General features: G+C 41.7%; 1 long non-coding RNA gene across 1 annotated transcript; it reads right to left on the bottom strand.

Annotated features, from left to right (window-relative positions):
• Positions 1–689: 689 nt before the first annotated feature.
• LOC135364765 (uncharacterized) lies at positions 690–5,846 on the bottom strand. The gene is made up of 3 exons (XR_010412457.1): positions 5,720–5,846; positions 5,347–5,607; positions 690–793 (listed from the first exon to the last, which is right to left on the bottom strand). It is a non-coding gene; the product is annotated as an uncharacterized LOC135364765 (long non-coding RNA).
• Between the last annotated feature and the right edge of the window lie 9,320 nt (positions 5,847–15,166).

Below are 15,166 nucleotides of genomic sequence, written 5' to 3'. Positions count from 1 at the left end.
CCACGGGTAAGAATCACTGGAGGGTTTTCACAAAGTGCAAAGTTTTCTCCACCTTGAACTGAATTGTATGAATGATTTTATATAAATGCATAGTTGTAAGGGTCTGAATTTTATCTCCCCAATGTATGCTAAGTTCTTTTCAAAAATTATTATTTTTAAAATTCCAGTATAATTAATATACAGTGTTATATTAGTTTCAGGTGTGCAATATACTGATTCAACAATTCTATATACCCAGGGCTCATCACGATAAGCACACTCTTAATTTTCTTCTAAGTTCTTAATAGATATTTTTGGGATACGAGTCCCTGAGGTGATTCTGAATTCTTTTTGCATGAAAGTTGCTATTTCAAACATCTGAGTTGACTTTTCATCTTATATTTTTAAAGATTTTTATTTATTTATTTGATATATAGAGAGGGAGAGCATAAGCGGGGTGGGGGTTGGGGAGGGGCAGAAGGAGTGGGAGAAGCAGACTCCCCACTGAGCAGGAAGTCCGACTCGGGGCTCGATCCCAGGACCCTAAGACCTGAGCTGAAGGCAGATGCTTAACCGACTGAGCCACCCAGGTGCCCCTTCATCCTATATTTTTAAACTCTATATTCACTTTTGTAAGTGACTTTTAAAAAATTGTCCATTTAGAAATGAGCAGTTGAAGTAGAATAGCCAGGGCAACTGATCATACTTACTGTGTTTACTGGGTCAACCTGGTCAAAGGTTGAGAGGCTGTAGGGGCCATAGAGCTCCAGAAGTAGCAGCCGAGGAAGCAGGGGTGAGGGCCAGAGAAGCATACCTAAATAGATAAATAAGAAGAAATGAAATGACATCTGTGGGTAGCAGGAGCAAAGAGCTTCTAGAATTAGCATACTGTGCAGAGTGAGTTTTTTGCTGATATAAGTAGGGCAGGTTTCAGGGTACAGTTTTCCCCTGTTTCTTCTGCTTCTGCCCACCTCTTACCTACCTGGTCTTACTAAGAGTGGGCATAGGGGAATGTGTAGGGAGATTGTTAGAAATGTATCCCAGCACTCAAGTATAATGTTGCCATTGCTTGAAAAAAGTGCTACCATCAAAGTCGGCATCCCCTGGCGTAATGAGTTAGACTGAGTTATCTTAATGTAGGAAATACCTACAAAATCACAGAGGCTTAATATAACAAACTTTTATCTTCATTCCTATCACTTGTCTAGTACAAGTCAGGAGGGGTTCTGTTCCATGGTCCTGCAGGGGCCCAGGCTGATTTTGCCTTCTGCTATTTCAACATGTGACCTCTGTGGGTGCTGCGGCAGGAGGAAACAGTGTATGGAAGTCTCACTCTATTTGCCTCAGAAGTGATAGGTGTCAATTCTGCTCATAGCTTATTGGCTGCAACTGGTCATATACCCCCATCTAAGTGCAAGGGAACTGAGAAATGTGGGGGAGCTTGTGGATATATTCTGCATATGGTAAATATAGCTGCCACACTTGGGGGAGATTTTTAGGCTACTCAGACAGTACCCACTAGGGTGGCATTACTTAGGCAAATTCATCACAGTCCAGGGGCTCAGGGGTGCAGGCTTAGAAGGCTATTATGTAAATGTACCAAGAGCGAATCTATCTTTCAGGCGTAGATTCACATTTAACTAGCGCATAGAGACTGATGTATAGAGCCAGAATACCAATTTTTTATATGATAAGCGTAATCACAGAATGGATTAGATTAGAGCATTTTCTCTCCATTTGCATATCTGTTTGGGAAGCCAAATTATAATTATAAATAAATAAATTATAATCAGAAAGCGGCTTTATGACTGTGGAGCTGAAATGAGGAGAGTCAGCAAAATGGACCTAAATGGCAGATGTCATCAAGACATAAGCTTCCCCACTTTAACAATGCATTAGAATCCCATCATAATGCATTTAATTTACTTGAATTTAACTATATTTATTTTTGGGGGCGCCTGGGTGGCTTAGTCAGTTGGGTATCTGCCTTTGGCTCAGGTCATGATCCCAGGATCCTGGGATCGAGCCCCACATCAGCCTCTGCTCAGCAAGAAGTCTGCTTCTCTCTCTCTCCCTTCTGCCCCTCCCCCTGCTTGTGCTCTTTCTCTTTCTCTCGAGCATTGTCTCTCAAATAAATAAATAAAATCTTTAAAAAAAATACATTTATTTTTGGAACAACCATGGTCCATAATTTAAGCCAACAACTTTATCTAGTACTCAACAAAACAGTGAGGTGTTCCAGCACTAGAGAAAAACCTGGCAGTATTGGGCTTGTGCACTGGGATATCACTCTACTATGCTTTATAGATTATTTGCAGGATTTTCAAGGATAACTTGGACAGCACTCAGTTTTTGCCTTATGCACCATGTATGGTAGCTTGCCTCAAAAATGGCTCTCAACAATCCCACCTTCTACTGCTCAGACCCTTGTGTAGTCTGCTCCCATGTTTCACCAGGGTTGGTCTGTGTGACCAACAGAATATTCAGCAGTGATGGTATGTTACTTCTGAGATTAAGTTATAAAAACTGCATTTTATGTTTTGGTAGATGTGTGTGTGTCTTTCTCTCTCGTCACTTGCTCTGTGAGAAGACACCTACCCCTTGTGAACTGCCTTAAGGAGAGGCTGATCAACAGCGCCATGAATGGGCTTGGAAGCAGACCCTTTAGCCCGTCAAGACTCGGATGCCTGTAGTCTGGCTGACACCTTGGCTCAGCCCTCTGAGACCCTGAACCAGAGGCACCAGCCTAAGCTGTGCCAAATTCCTGACCTACAGAACCCAAGATAATAAATGTTTATTTTAAATGACTACGTTGTGAGGTAGTTTTGTAGCAACAGATAACTAATACACATACTGTCTCTTTATTCATTTTTTAATTTTATTCTGAAAATTTCAAACACATACAGAGGTATAGAGAATATGTAATGAGCTCTGATGAACTATCACCCAGGTTCAACAATTTCTCACTCATGGCCAATTATTTATGCCTCCACCTACTTCTCCTCACGCTCTGGATTATCATGAAGCAAACCCATTGCTTTGAAGTAAACCCATTGACAGACATCATATACTTTCATTGGCAAATATTTCAGGATTTAGCCCTAAAATACAAGGGTTCTTAAAGAAAGTAACCATGTCAACTATACTTCAATTAAAAAAGTTACTTTAATACCAGTATCACATCTATGGTACACAGACTCTAAATGTGACCCCGTAATTCCCGCCTCCTTGTTTATGCCTTTTTATAATCACTTCCCTTTGAGTGTGACTTGCCTCTCACCAAGGAAGTATGACAAAGATATATCCCATTGGGATATATGTGATTACATGTACATGATTCCACGATTGTGCTACTTACATAAGGCTGTCGCGCCAGTCTTGCTGGAAACTCTCTCTTGCTCACTCAGAGGAAGCAAAGTACCATGTTGTGGAAGCCTCTGGAAGCTGAAGGCAGCCTCTAGCCAACAGCCAGGACCAGAGGGAGGCTCTGAGTCCTAAAATAGCAAGGCACTGAATTCTGCCAACCTGAGTGGCTTGGAAGCAGACCTTTCCGCCCAGAGAACCCAGCCGTATCTAACACCTTGATTTCAGCCTCGCAGAGCATACAGCTAAACCATGCCTGGACTCCTGACCCACAGAACCAGTGATAGGACAAATGTGTGTGTGTGTATGTGTGTGTATGTGCTTAAGATTTTATTTATTTGACAGAGAGAGGTGGGGATGGGGGAAGCGCACAAACTGGGGGAGAGGCAGAGGGAAAGAGAGAAGCGAGCTCTCTGCTGAGCAGGGAAGCCCTATGTGAGGCTCAATTCCAGAACCCTGAGATCATGACCGGAGCCGAAAGCAGACGCTTAACCACTGAGCCACCCATGCTTCCCCAAATGTGTGTTGTTTTACACCATTAAATTTGTGGTAATGGTCACACAGCAATAGAAAACCATTACAGCATTTAAAAAATTAGAAAGTTACTTAATATTTTTGAATGTCCAGTTAATGTATCTATTTCCCTGTCTTACAAAATTTTTTTATAGGAGATCTCTCCTAGATCCAACTTGGCTGGGCCTTGCTGATGCTTGTCTCCCTGAGCAACCTTTACCGGGGCCTCCATTGCTGACCAGCCCTGTCTTTTCACTTCGATCAGATCAGATTATAGTCAAGCTATTCCATTCCTTTAATGTTGTCAGACATTGCCCAATACCCTTGAGGTAGGGGGGCAGGGGGCAAAATCAATCACCCTGGTTGCTTTAAGTTGACTTGTTTTTTCCTTCTCTGATTTGCTTTAAAATTTTTTAATTTATATATATAAATATTTTAAAGATTTTACTTATTTCTTTGAGAGAGAGAGCATGAGCAGAAGGGTGGGGGAGAGGCAGAGGGAGAGGGAGAGGGAGAAGCAGACTCCCTGCTGAGCAGTGAGCTGATGCAGGACTCCATGCAGGGCTCAACCTGGGGCTCAGTCTGGGGCTCGATCCCAGGACCCGGAGATCATGACCTGAGCCGAAGCCAGACACTTAACCATCTGAGCCACCCAGGCACCCCTTATTTTATATATATATTTTTATGGTTTAACTCTCAGAGGGTAGATTATTTGCCTCTTTCCAAGTTCTTCAGGGTGGAAATCCCCCTTGCTGTTGCTCCTTATGCATTTTCTGCAAATTAGGTGCCCAGCAGGGATCTGATTTTGCAGCCTGTGGGTCAGATCTGCTGTGCAGCAATCTGACATGGTTGGTAAAAAGCAATTTGCTGTCTCCTGTGTATAAAACACTGTGCTAGAAGCTGGCGGGGTGGAGAGTGGGGGTTGGGGGAGCAAGCTGCAAAGGAGATTAGAGAGGGAGCTTACAGAGCTCTCTGGGGACTCTAACTGGGGAGACTGGCTCATCCTTTCATGACAAGATAATGAGCACTTGTGCTGGTCTGTGATTAGGACCTGCATATAGCACAGCCAGAGCAGTATTGAAGAGCAGCGCTTAGAAAGACAGGGGCACGAGCAAAGATTCAGAGATGAATACGCAAAGCATGTCCGCATTTTGTCGACAAGTTTCTACACCTAGAAAGTAGTTGTTAGGTTTTGTGGGGAACAGAGAGAGAAGCAGAAGAAAGTAATACATTGTCAATCCAGTTGAAGAGATAGCATGTAAGCACAAGGACAGATAAATAATATGGAAAGCTATTCTTGTTGTTGTTGTTGTTTTAAACTATTAAAACCTATAGAAAGGACTTGGGAGCTGTGGCCATTGTGAGTCATCCCCCGTGTATGAGAAAGTGTAGAACTGCGTTCTCCAAGTGTGGTTCCCTGGACAAGTGGCATCTGCATCACCTGGGAGCTTGTTAGAAAGCAAATTCTCCCAGCCCCCTTCCCAGACATACCGAATCAGAAGCTCTGGTTTTTAACAGGCCCTCCAGGTGATTCCGGTGCATACTGAAGTTTGAGAACCACTGGTGTTCAGGCTTCCAGACGTAGCCACTGCTTTCTTCCCGCCAAAGCCGTAACTGTCTACGCAGCTCGATCACATCACTTGCAAATATACATGGCTTCAACACCCGCCAACTGTACCAATATACTTGCTGCTCTGTGCAGTTCTGGAGGAGCTGTTGTGGTGGTGGTGGTGGCTTTAGTAGCTTCCAGTTCTGTTCAACATAGAAAAATTAGCTGTGCTCAGGTGGGAGCTGTTCAGTAATGTGTTGGTAATAAACAGATTCGTTAATCAGCCATGATTTATTAATGATGAATTAATTATACCTGATTGTGCAGTTCTGCTAGCCAAATGGAGCTTTAAAGGAGTTATTTTATTAATCATCACAGTGCTAATTGCAGACACTTACAGAAGGACCACTAATTAAACATGCAACCATATGCAAAACAAGTTGGGCCGCTGAGACCTGCAAGAATAAGAAACACCGAGTTTTAGGGGATCTAAAACAAACTTTGTTTTATACAATATTAGGCGGTTGGCTTGGTAATGTTAATCATTCACTGCAAATAAATATTGTAATCTTTTCCAGCAGGAATTGATCCTCCTATCAAAAAAGCGTATAGTACTCTAGTGAGATTCTGTTAAAGGGGAAGACTGTTCAATCTTCTTTTCTGTTTTGCACACATGCAAACTGCTATACTGTACCAGTCCTTTGTGCCAGAGAACATCAGGTGAGTGGGGGGGAGGTTGTGAACTCTTAGAGACCAGGAACACCCTGTGTATTAAATCACAGTAAGCAGATTCACAGCCTTGTGCTGTTGGAGCAGAAAAAGAAATGAGACTGTTCAGTCAAGGGGGCATCAGGAAAAATTAAGGATAGCTAAATAAGGGGAGATGGTTTTAAATTTTTAGCTCAAGATTGATTAAAGCCATTTCATGACTTTTTGCTGTTCTGCAGCATCCGAACACCATCCTCCTTGGATGGGAAATTGTAATCGTGAGTGGTCAAGGAGGTAGCGCCCAATTTTCACTGAGGAAGCCAAAGTGGCCAGATGCTACCTCTCCCTGCAAATCAGGCTGTGGGCATGCTACTCAGGCTCAGCCAAATCCGAAACGATCTCCTGGGAATTTGGATCCCGAACAAAGGCAGCAGTACTGTGGAGGTGGCTGGAAGCCCTGGTCCCTGCAGTGGCTGCTCCATGAGCTCATCTAGAATTCTGACAGTTTGGAGAAGGTGCTCGGAGTAATGGCTACAGGAATACTTGTGTAATTTTGGCCCAATAGGTAATACAGACAAGTCTGTATGGTAGGATGATAATGAGGATGCTGATGACACCATCAGGTTGTCCTGATTTCTTGGACGCCCCCCTCCACCCCCCCGCTTCCTGCACATTCCCTAGTCTGTTCATTAGATTAGGATTGAGCATGTGATACAACTCTGGCTAATGACACATGAAGGTAAGTTTTCCGTTCAGGGTACAGAGAACCTGGAGTGGGGTGAACCAGCATTTGGCATGCATAGGTTTACTTAATCCCCCAGGTTTAGGTATGGCATCCCTCCCTCATCTGTGCTTGGTGTCCCTGAGTACAGAGATCTTCTGTTTTATATTCTCCAAAGAAAAAAATCAAGTTTTCCCAGAGTGGGGAGAGGGAACTGCCCAGTGTGTGAAATTGCGCACATCCATATTACATGTTTTTGATTTTATTTCTTATTTTATTATTATTATCACATGTATTTTAACGTATGTATACAATGTGTATCTACCATCTAGATCATGACATAAAATATTTCCATCACACAGAAGATTCCCTCATTCCCTTTCTCAGTAAAAAAAAACTCTCATTTTTTTTTTTTTAAAGTTTATTTATTTATTCGAGAGAGAGAGGATGCATACAAGCAGGGGGAGAGGCAGGCAGAGGGAGAAGTAGGTTCCCCGCAGAACAGGGAGCCCGACGTGGAACTCGATCCCAGGACCCTGGGACCATGACCTGAGCCGAAGGCAGACACCTAACCGACTGAGCCACCCAGGCTCCCCTGCTTTTTTAATTTTTTTTTTAAATTTATTTATTTATTTGACAGAGAGAGACACAATGAGAGAAGGAACACAAGCAGGGGGAGTGGGAGAGGGAGAAGCAGGCTTCCTGTGGAGCAGGGAGCCCGATGCAGGGCTCGATCCCAGGACCCTGGGATCATGACCTGAGCCGAAGGCAGGCGCTTTAACGACTGAGCCACCCAGGCGCCCCCAACTGGATATTTTATAACCACTTTTTTTTTTTTTTTTTTTTTGAGATTGGGAGCAGGCGCATCCCTGAGGTGGGGGAGAGGCAGAGAGAGAGAGAGAATCTTTTTTTAAAAATTAATTAATTAATTAATTAATTAATTTTGATGTAGTGTTCCATGATTCATTGTTTGCGTATAACACCCAGTGCTCCGTTCAACACGTGCCCTCTTTAATACCCATCATCAGGCTAACCCATCCCCCCACCCCCCTCCCCTCTAGAACCCTTAGTTTGTTTCTCAGAGTCCACAGTCTCTCATGGTTCGTCTCCCCTTCCGATTTCCCCCCTTCATTTTTCCCTTCCTACTATCTTCTTCTTTTTTAACATATAATGTATTATTTGTTTCAGAGGTACAGATCTGTGATTCAACAGTCTTACACAATTCACAGCGCTCACCATAGCACATACCCTCTCCAATGTCTATCACCCAGCCACCCCATCCCTCCCACCCCCCACCACTCCAGCAATCCTCAGTTTGTTTCCTGAGATTAAGAATTCCTCATATCAGTGAGATCATATGATACATGTAGAAAGAGAGAATCTTAAGCAGGCCGCACACACAGCAAGCAACCCGTCATGGGGCTAGGTCTCAGAACCCTGAGATCATGACCTGAGCCAAAATCAAGAGTCTGACGCTTAACCTACTGAGCCACCCAGGCCCCTCTCTATAACCATTTCTGAAACACCTTTCAACCAGTCTTGTTCTTTCAGCACCCTCACCTTATCTTATTTACAGCACTCCCACCTTCAAATTTCACGGGTACTTAGTGCTGCTGATTCCTGAGCCTTTTGAGGATCCAGTCACGGTTCTTTTCTTTCCCTACTGCCAGTGTAGAATCTGACCCTCAGTTCATTTAAGTTGATAAGCACTTGTTCATTTTTAGCTTCTAAATTTGTATTGTTGTTACTCCTCACTATTCTCTTGATCCTTGTGAACTATGCCTTTAAAAAAATTATCTTTCCCATATGACCCAGTAATTTGATTCCTAGGCAAGTACCCCTAAGAACTGAAAACAGTGACTCCGCACATACCTGTATAGCGATGCTCATAGCAGTATTGTTCACCCTAACCAAAAGGTGGAAACAACCCAATTGTGCATCAGCAGATGAATGGACAAACCAAATCGGCATATACAGAAAATGCAATGTCATTCAGTCATAGGAAAGGAATTAAGTTCTGCTATGTGCTACAGTAGGGGTGGACCTTGAAAATATTATGTTAAGTGAAATCAGCCAGATGCAAAAGGACAAATACTGTGTCACTCTACTTATATGAACTATCTAGAATAGGAACATTCATAGTGACAGAAAGCAGGTTAGGTTACCAGGAGCCAGGGGAAGGGGAGAATGGAGAGTTATTATTTATTTATTTATTTATTTATTATTATTTTTTTAAAGATTTTATTTATTTGACAGACAGAGACCCAGCGAGAGAGGGAACACGAGCAGGGGGAGTGGCAGAGGGAGAAGCAGGCTTCCCGTGGAGCAGGGAGCCCGATGCGGGACTCGATCCCAGGACCCTGGGACCATGACCTGAGCCGAAGGCAGACGCTTAACGACTGAGCCACCCAGGTGCCCCGAGAGTTATTATTTAATGGTGACAGTTTCTGTTTCAGGGTGATGAAAGAGTTTGGGAAATAGGTAGTAGTAAAGGGTTGCTGTCTTAATCATCTGGGGCTGCTGTAACCAGATATCATAGAATGGGCAGCCTCAAGAACAGAGATTTATTTCTTCCAGTTCTGGAGGCTGGGAATTCCAAGATCAAGGTTTTGGCAGATTTGGTTCCTGATGAGAATTCTCTTCCTGGCTTGTGGACAGCTACCTTCTTGCTGTGTGCCTGACATGCCTTTCTTCCATGCATGTACATGGAGACAGAGATCTCCCTTCTATTATAAGGGTGTTAATCTCATCACGAGGGCCCAGCTTCAAGACTTAATCTAATTCTAATTACCTTACACCCCAAATACCATCATGTTGCTGATTACGATTTCAACCTATAAATTTGGAGGGAACACAAACATTCAGTCCATAACAGTTACACAACACTGTGAATGAATTCAATGCCACTGAGTTGTACAACTAAAATGGGTTAAATGGGAAAGTGCCAATGAAGTGTGCAAAATAAACATTCTTTAAAAAAGAAAAAATGGGGTAAATGGCAAGTTTTGTATTTATGTTACCACAACAAAATTTTTTTTTTAAAGATTTTATTTATTTATTTATTTGAGAGAGAGGGAGTGAGAGAGAGAATGAGCAGGGAGAGCAGCAGAGGGAGAAGGAGACCACTCGCGGAGCAGGGAGCCCGAGGCGGGACTCCATCCCAGGACCCTGGGATCATGACCTGAGCCGTAGGCAGCCGCTTAACCAACTGAGCCACCCAGACGCCCCTCAACAAAATATTTTTAAAAATACCTTTATTCTAATTTAGTGGAGTTTGGAATTGAACTAAATTAGAGGCCTGTGTTTGTTATTTTTCCCTCTCTTTGGCATTATCCTTTTTCCTGTCAAAATAAACTTACAGAAAAGTTTGTAGTATAGCAGAAAAATGTTCCCCCCTGGGGAGCCTGGGTGGCTCAGTCGGTTGGGCGTCTGCCTTCGGCTCAGGGTGTGATCCCAGGGTCCTGGGATTGAGTCCCGCATCAGGCCCCCTGCTCAGCGGGGGTCTGCTTCTCCTTCTGCCTCTGCCTGCTTGTGCCTCTCCCTCTCTCTGTCAAATAAATAAATAAAATCTTAAAAAAAAAAAAAGAAAAATGTTCCCTCCATGAACTATTCAAGAATTAATTTGCTAATCTGATACTCCAGTATCCCAAATACTTTGGTATGTATTTCCTGAGAACAAGGACATTTTCTTTTTTCTTTTTTTAAAGACTTTATTTATTTATTAATTTGAGAGAGAGAGCACGGGGGCGGGGGGCAGAGGGAGAAGGATAAGCAGACTCCCAGCTGAGTGTGGAGCCCCTGTGGGGCTTGATCCCAGAACCCTGAGATCCTGACCTGAGCTGAAGTCAGACACTTAACCAACTGAGCCACCCAGGCACCCCAACAAGGACGTTTTCTTAAATACATATAATAAAATCGTCAAAATCTGGAAGCTAACTTGGATACATTACTACTCATTCATCTTCAGACCTGATTCACATTTCAACATTCCTTTATAACAATATGCCCTTTATAGCAAAAAGGATCCAGTCCTAAATCACATGTTCCATCAGTTTTTCAAGTCTCTTCAGTCTCCAGTCTGAATAGCTGTTCAGTCTTTCCTTGACATTCATGACATTGACACTTTTGAGGAGTGTAGTCTAGTTTTTGTGTGGAATGTTCCTCAGTTTGGATTTGCGTGAGGTCTTTTTGTGGTTAAATTCAGGATGGGCATCTATGGCAGCAATATTGCAGAGGTGACACTGTGTCCTTGTTGCAATCCTATTGGGTGGCACATGATTTTGATCAGCTTTAAGACTGATGACCGTCACTCTGATGATTTGATTAAGGTGGTGTCTGCTAGATTTCTTCACTGTATAGTTACTCTTTCCCCCTTTGCAATTAATAAGCATCTTGTGGCGGAATACTTTAAAACCACTTAAATATTCTGTTTCTCAATAAACTTTCAACATATTCATTCATTTTTTAATATTTTTATGGATTCCTGGTTTTCTATATTATACGATGGACTATAATTTATTACTGCTGGTATTTGCTTTGATGCTCAAATTATCCCAAATTTGGCCAGAGAGAGCCCATTCAAGCTGGCTTTTATCCATATCATTCTTTGAGCACTTCCTTGCTTTTTGGCACAATAAGACATTCCAGTTCATTTTGTACATTCTATGCCCCAGATTTGGAATCAGCCATTTCTCCAAGGAGTCTTGATTCCATCAAGTGCAAAATTACATTTAGAAGCCAGGATCTAGTTGTTAGGTCTACTGGGTATTGCTGCTTCTGCCTCTCAGTGGACAGAGTTAGGGAATAAATGTCCCCTACCCAGTTTTACTGAGAAATAATTGACATATATCACTATATAAATTTTAAGTGTATAGCTTGATGATTTGATTTACACATATTGTGAAATGATTAAGGAATATATGTTTATACATACATATTTATTTCTGTATCTATATATGTTGAAAAGCATGCAGTCAAATGAATACTTCCAATTCTAATCCAACATCACCAGCCCTTTCTGTATTTGTAACTCCTTTCACCAACTGAAAAGTTACTTTCATTATCCTCAATATATTTATTTATTTGATCAGTGCCCCTGTTTGTAACCATCTCCTATCTCTCCACCCCATATCCTGCAGGGAAGTCCCTGCTTGGACTCTGACTCCCATTTCAGGTTACCACCTTTATTACATGGATACTCTCCTTCCCTTGCTTGGATTCTGAACCCTAGGTCCCATCGGTGTCTGTGTGCCCTACATTAGGCATATGTCACCCATTTGTAGTGACTTACCTCCTTCTTATCTCAGGGCTTTTACTGAGTGCTGAGTGCTTAGTTTTGTACTCATGTACTTGTTCAATGTTCTATTTGATAAATACTGAGTTGTTAGAAGGTGGAGGAGGGTCAATAATGTATCTTTCAGACTGAGAAGTCACTTTAATACTGAAAAACGAAGCAAGTCACTCCACATCATTGACACAGTTTTATTCAGGATAACTTAGTGACGGGGCAATAGAGGGGGCAGATGGATGTTTGAGGGCACTCTGAAACTATTCTCTGTTCCTATTCTCTGCTACTATCTGGACCTTAATCCCCAGCCTTTATGGAGTGAGAGGCTTGATGGTAAGGTCACAGGGTAGTTATCTGAAGTGGCGCCATCTGTGACCCAAAGGGGATCTCTACTAGTTATCTAAAGTGGTGCCATCTGTGTACCAGAGGGAGACCAAGAGAGGGCCAAAGATGGAATCAGTACTGTCAGCACTCCTACATGAATCTTCTTCCTTTTCTCTCCACCTGTCACTCCTTGCTTCCCCAACTAGTACTCCTCCTTCCCCATTCCCCATCACAGGAAATTGTTATTGATAACCTGGTATATTCTTCCATACTTTTCTCCATGATCATATAATCCATCAGCTTATGTACACACACATATATAATTTTGGTTTTGTAGGTTTGTTTTAAAATAATAGTGTCTTATACCCCTCTGCATCTTTCTTTTTTTCATGGAACAGTCAACTGCTTTAGATCTTTTAGCTCATCCTCCAGCTTATTCTTTCTAATGGTTGAACAATTTTCCACATAATAGCTGTTCCACAATTTATTTGATCAGTCCTCTCAATCTCCTATTGAAGACCTTTTACTTTATTTCCAGATTTTTACCATTACAAGCTGTATTACAGAAAGCAAATTTATTTTATTTTTTAATGTCCTGGTACCTTTGTTTCTTGAGGGTAGGTTGAGAAAGGCAATTCTGGTTTGAAGAATGTGTGTATTTTTCATTTTAGTAGATATTGTCAGAGAGCTTTCCAAAAAAAGGCTGTAGCAGTTCACATTGCCACTAACACTGCATCCTTTTTTTTTTTTTTAAAGATTTTATTTGTTTTTTGACAGAGAGAGAGCGAGAGAGGGAACACAAGCAGGGGGAGTGGGAGAGGGAGAAGCAGGCTTCCCGCTGAGCAAGGAGCCCGATGTGGGGCTCGATCCCAGGACCCTGGGATCATGACCTGAGCTGAAGGCAGACGCTTAACAACTGAGCCACCCAGGTGCCCCAACACTGCATCCTTTTTACCACAAGCTCATTGGCAGAATTTTGCTAATCTGGTAAGTGATAGCTCATTGTTACTTAATTTGCATTTACCTGATTAGGTAAGTTAAGCATCTTTTGATATATTTACTTGCCATCTGTACTTTCTCTTCTCTGAACTCTCTGTTCATATATTTTGCCTATTTTCAATTGCATTTTGTTATCAGTTTGTAAAAACCCTTTGTATATTATGACTTTTACCTGTCATAGGTATGGAAATCTTTCCCCCAATATTTTGTCTGAGTGACTTTCATCAAACAATTTTTTAAAAGATTTTATTTATTTGAGAGAGAGAGAGAGAAGGATCGGGGGAGGGGCAGAGGGAGAAGGAGAAGCAGACTCCTCAATGAGCAGGGAGCCTGATGGGGGACTCGATCCCAGGACTCCAGAATCATGACCTGAGTTGAAGGCAGATGCTTAACCGGACTGAGCTGCCCAGGCGCCCCTCATGAAACAATTTTTAAAGTATTTATGTAGTCAAATATGTATTGCTTCTTTTACAGTTTCTGAGTTTCCACTTTTGGTTAGAAAAATCTTCCCTACACTATAGGTGGTATATATTGTCTCCTAAATTTTCTTCCAAGGTTTTTTAATATTTTAATTTTTACATTCAGTTTTTAAAAATCCATCTGACATTTATTTTTGTACATAGAGATATTTTATTTTATTTTGGCTGATTGCCACTTGTGCCAGTAACATTCCCTAAATAATCCATCCATCCATCCTGAACTGAACAGTTTATCCCACTGAACAGAAATTCCTCTTCTGTCATATATTAAAATTTTCTGTAGATTCTGTGTTCTATTTCTGGGCTTTAAACTTTTTCACATTTTTAGCAACCCATGTGTCCACTGATAGATAAATGGGTAAAGGAGATGTGTACACACACACACACACTGAAATATCACTCAATAAAAGAATGAAATCCTGCCATTTTTTGCCAATCTGGCTGGTAGGAGGGTTACAATATCTCATTGAGGCTTTAATTTCCATGTCTAGTTTATTAGTGAAGTTGAACATATTTTATTTATTAACAATTTCTACTTCCTTTTATTGTGAAACATCTTTTCAAATTCATTGCTCATTTTTCTACTGGGCATTTTGCTTATTGATTTATAGGAGTCCTGAATAATAAGTTTTCCTCCCACCTCTTATCCTCACTAGTCTGTCTACCCTTCCCCTCCTCAGGGATAGCTGGACTTCCTCCACACCAGCTTGGTCCCCCAGGCCCTGAGAGAGTCAAGTGGAAGCTGTATTACCTTTTATGACCATATTAGTCACATGGTTTTACTCCTGCTACATTCTATCGGCTGAGGCATTTACAAAGGTATGCTCAGGCTCATGGGGCAGGAACACAAATCCCACCCCTTGATGGAGGATTGTTAATGTCACATTATAATAAGAGCCTATGAGATGGAATATATTTGGCTACAGCCATCTTTGGAAAAATACAAACCATCTACCACATGGGTGTTTTGGAAAATTTCCCATATTCTTGGGGAAATTAGGACATAAATGGTTAGCAGGAACAAGGAATACCTTCATTTAAAGGAAGGAAACTTGGTGTAAATCCTGAATCTTAAAAAAATTTTTTTTTATAGAGGAAAACCAACTCATTGGACTATCACCAACTAACCTATGGATGTGCTTAAAGATCATCATCAAAGACTTTTGAAAATGTTCTTAGCCTACTGAACCAGAAGATACTTTCCAAGAACCAGAAACAAACATTTAAGTGTCAGCTTTTAAGGA

This window comes from Mirounga angustirostris, unplaced genomic scaffold, assembly GCF_029215605.1.
Source record: "Mirounga angustirostris isolate CCGP_5_RB_7025 unplaced genomic scaffold, mMirAng1.0.hap1 SCAF_6, whole genome shotgun sequence".
NCBI lineage: Eukaryota > Metazoa > Chordata > Mammalia > Carnivora > Phocidae > Mirounga > Mirounga angustirostris.
The sequence above is the reverse complement of the archived record's forward strand: the minus strand, read 5'-3'. Positions and strand labels throughout refer to the sequence as shown.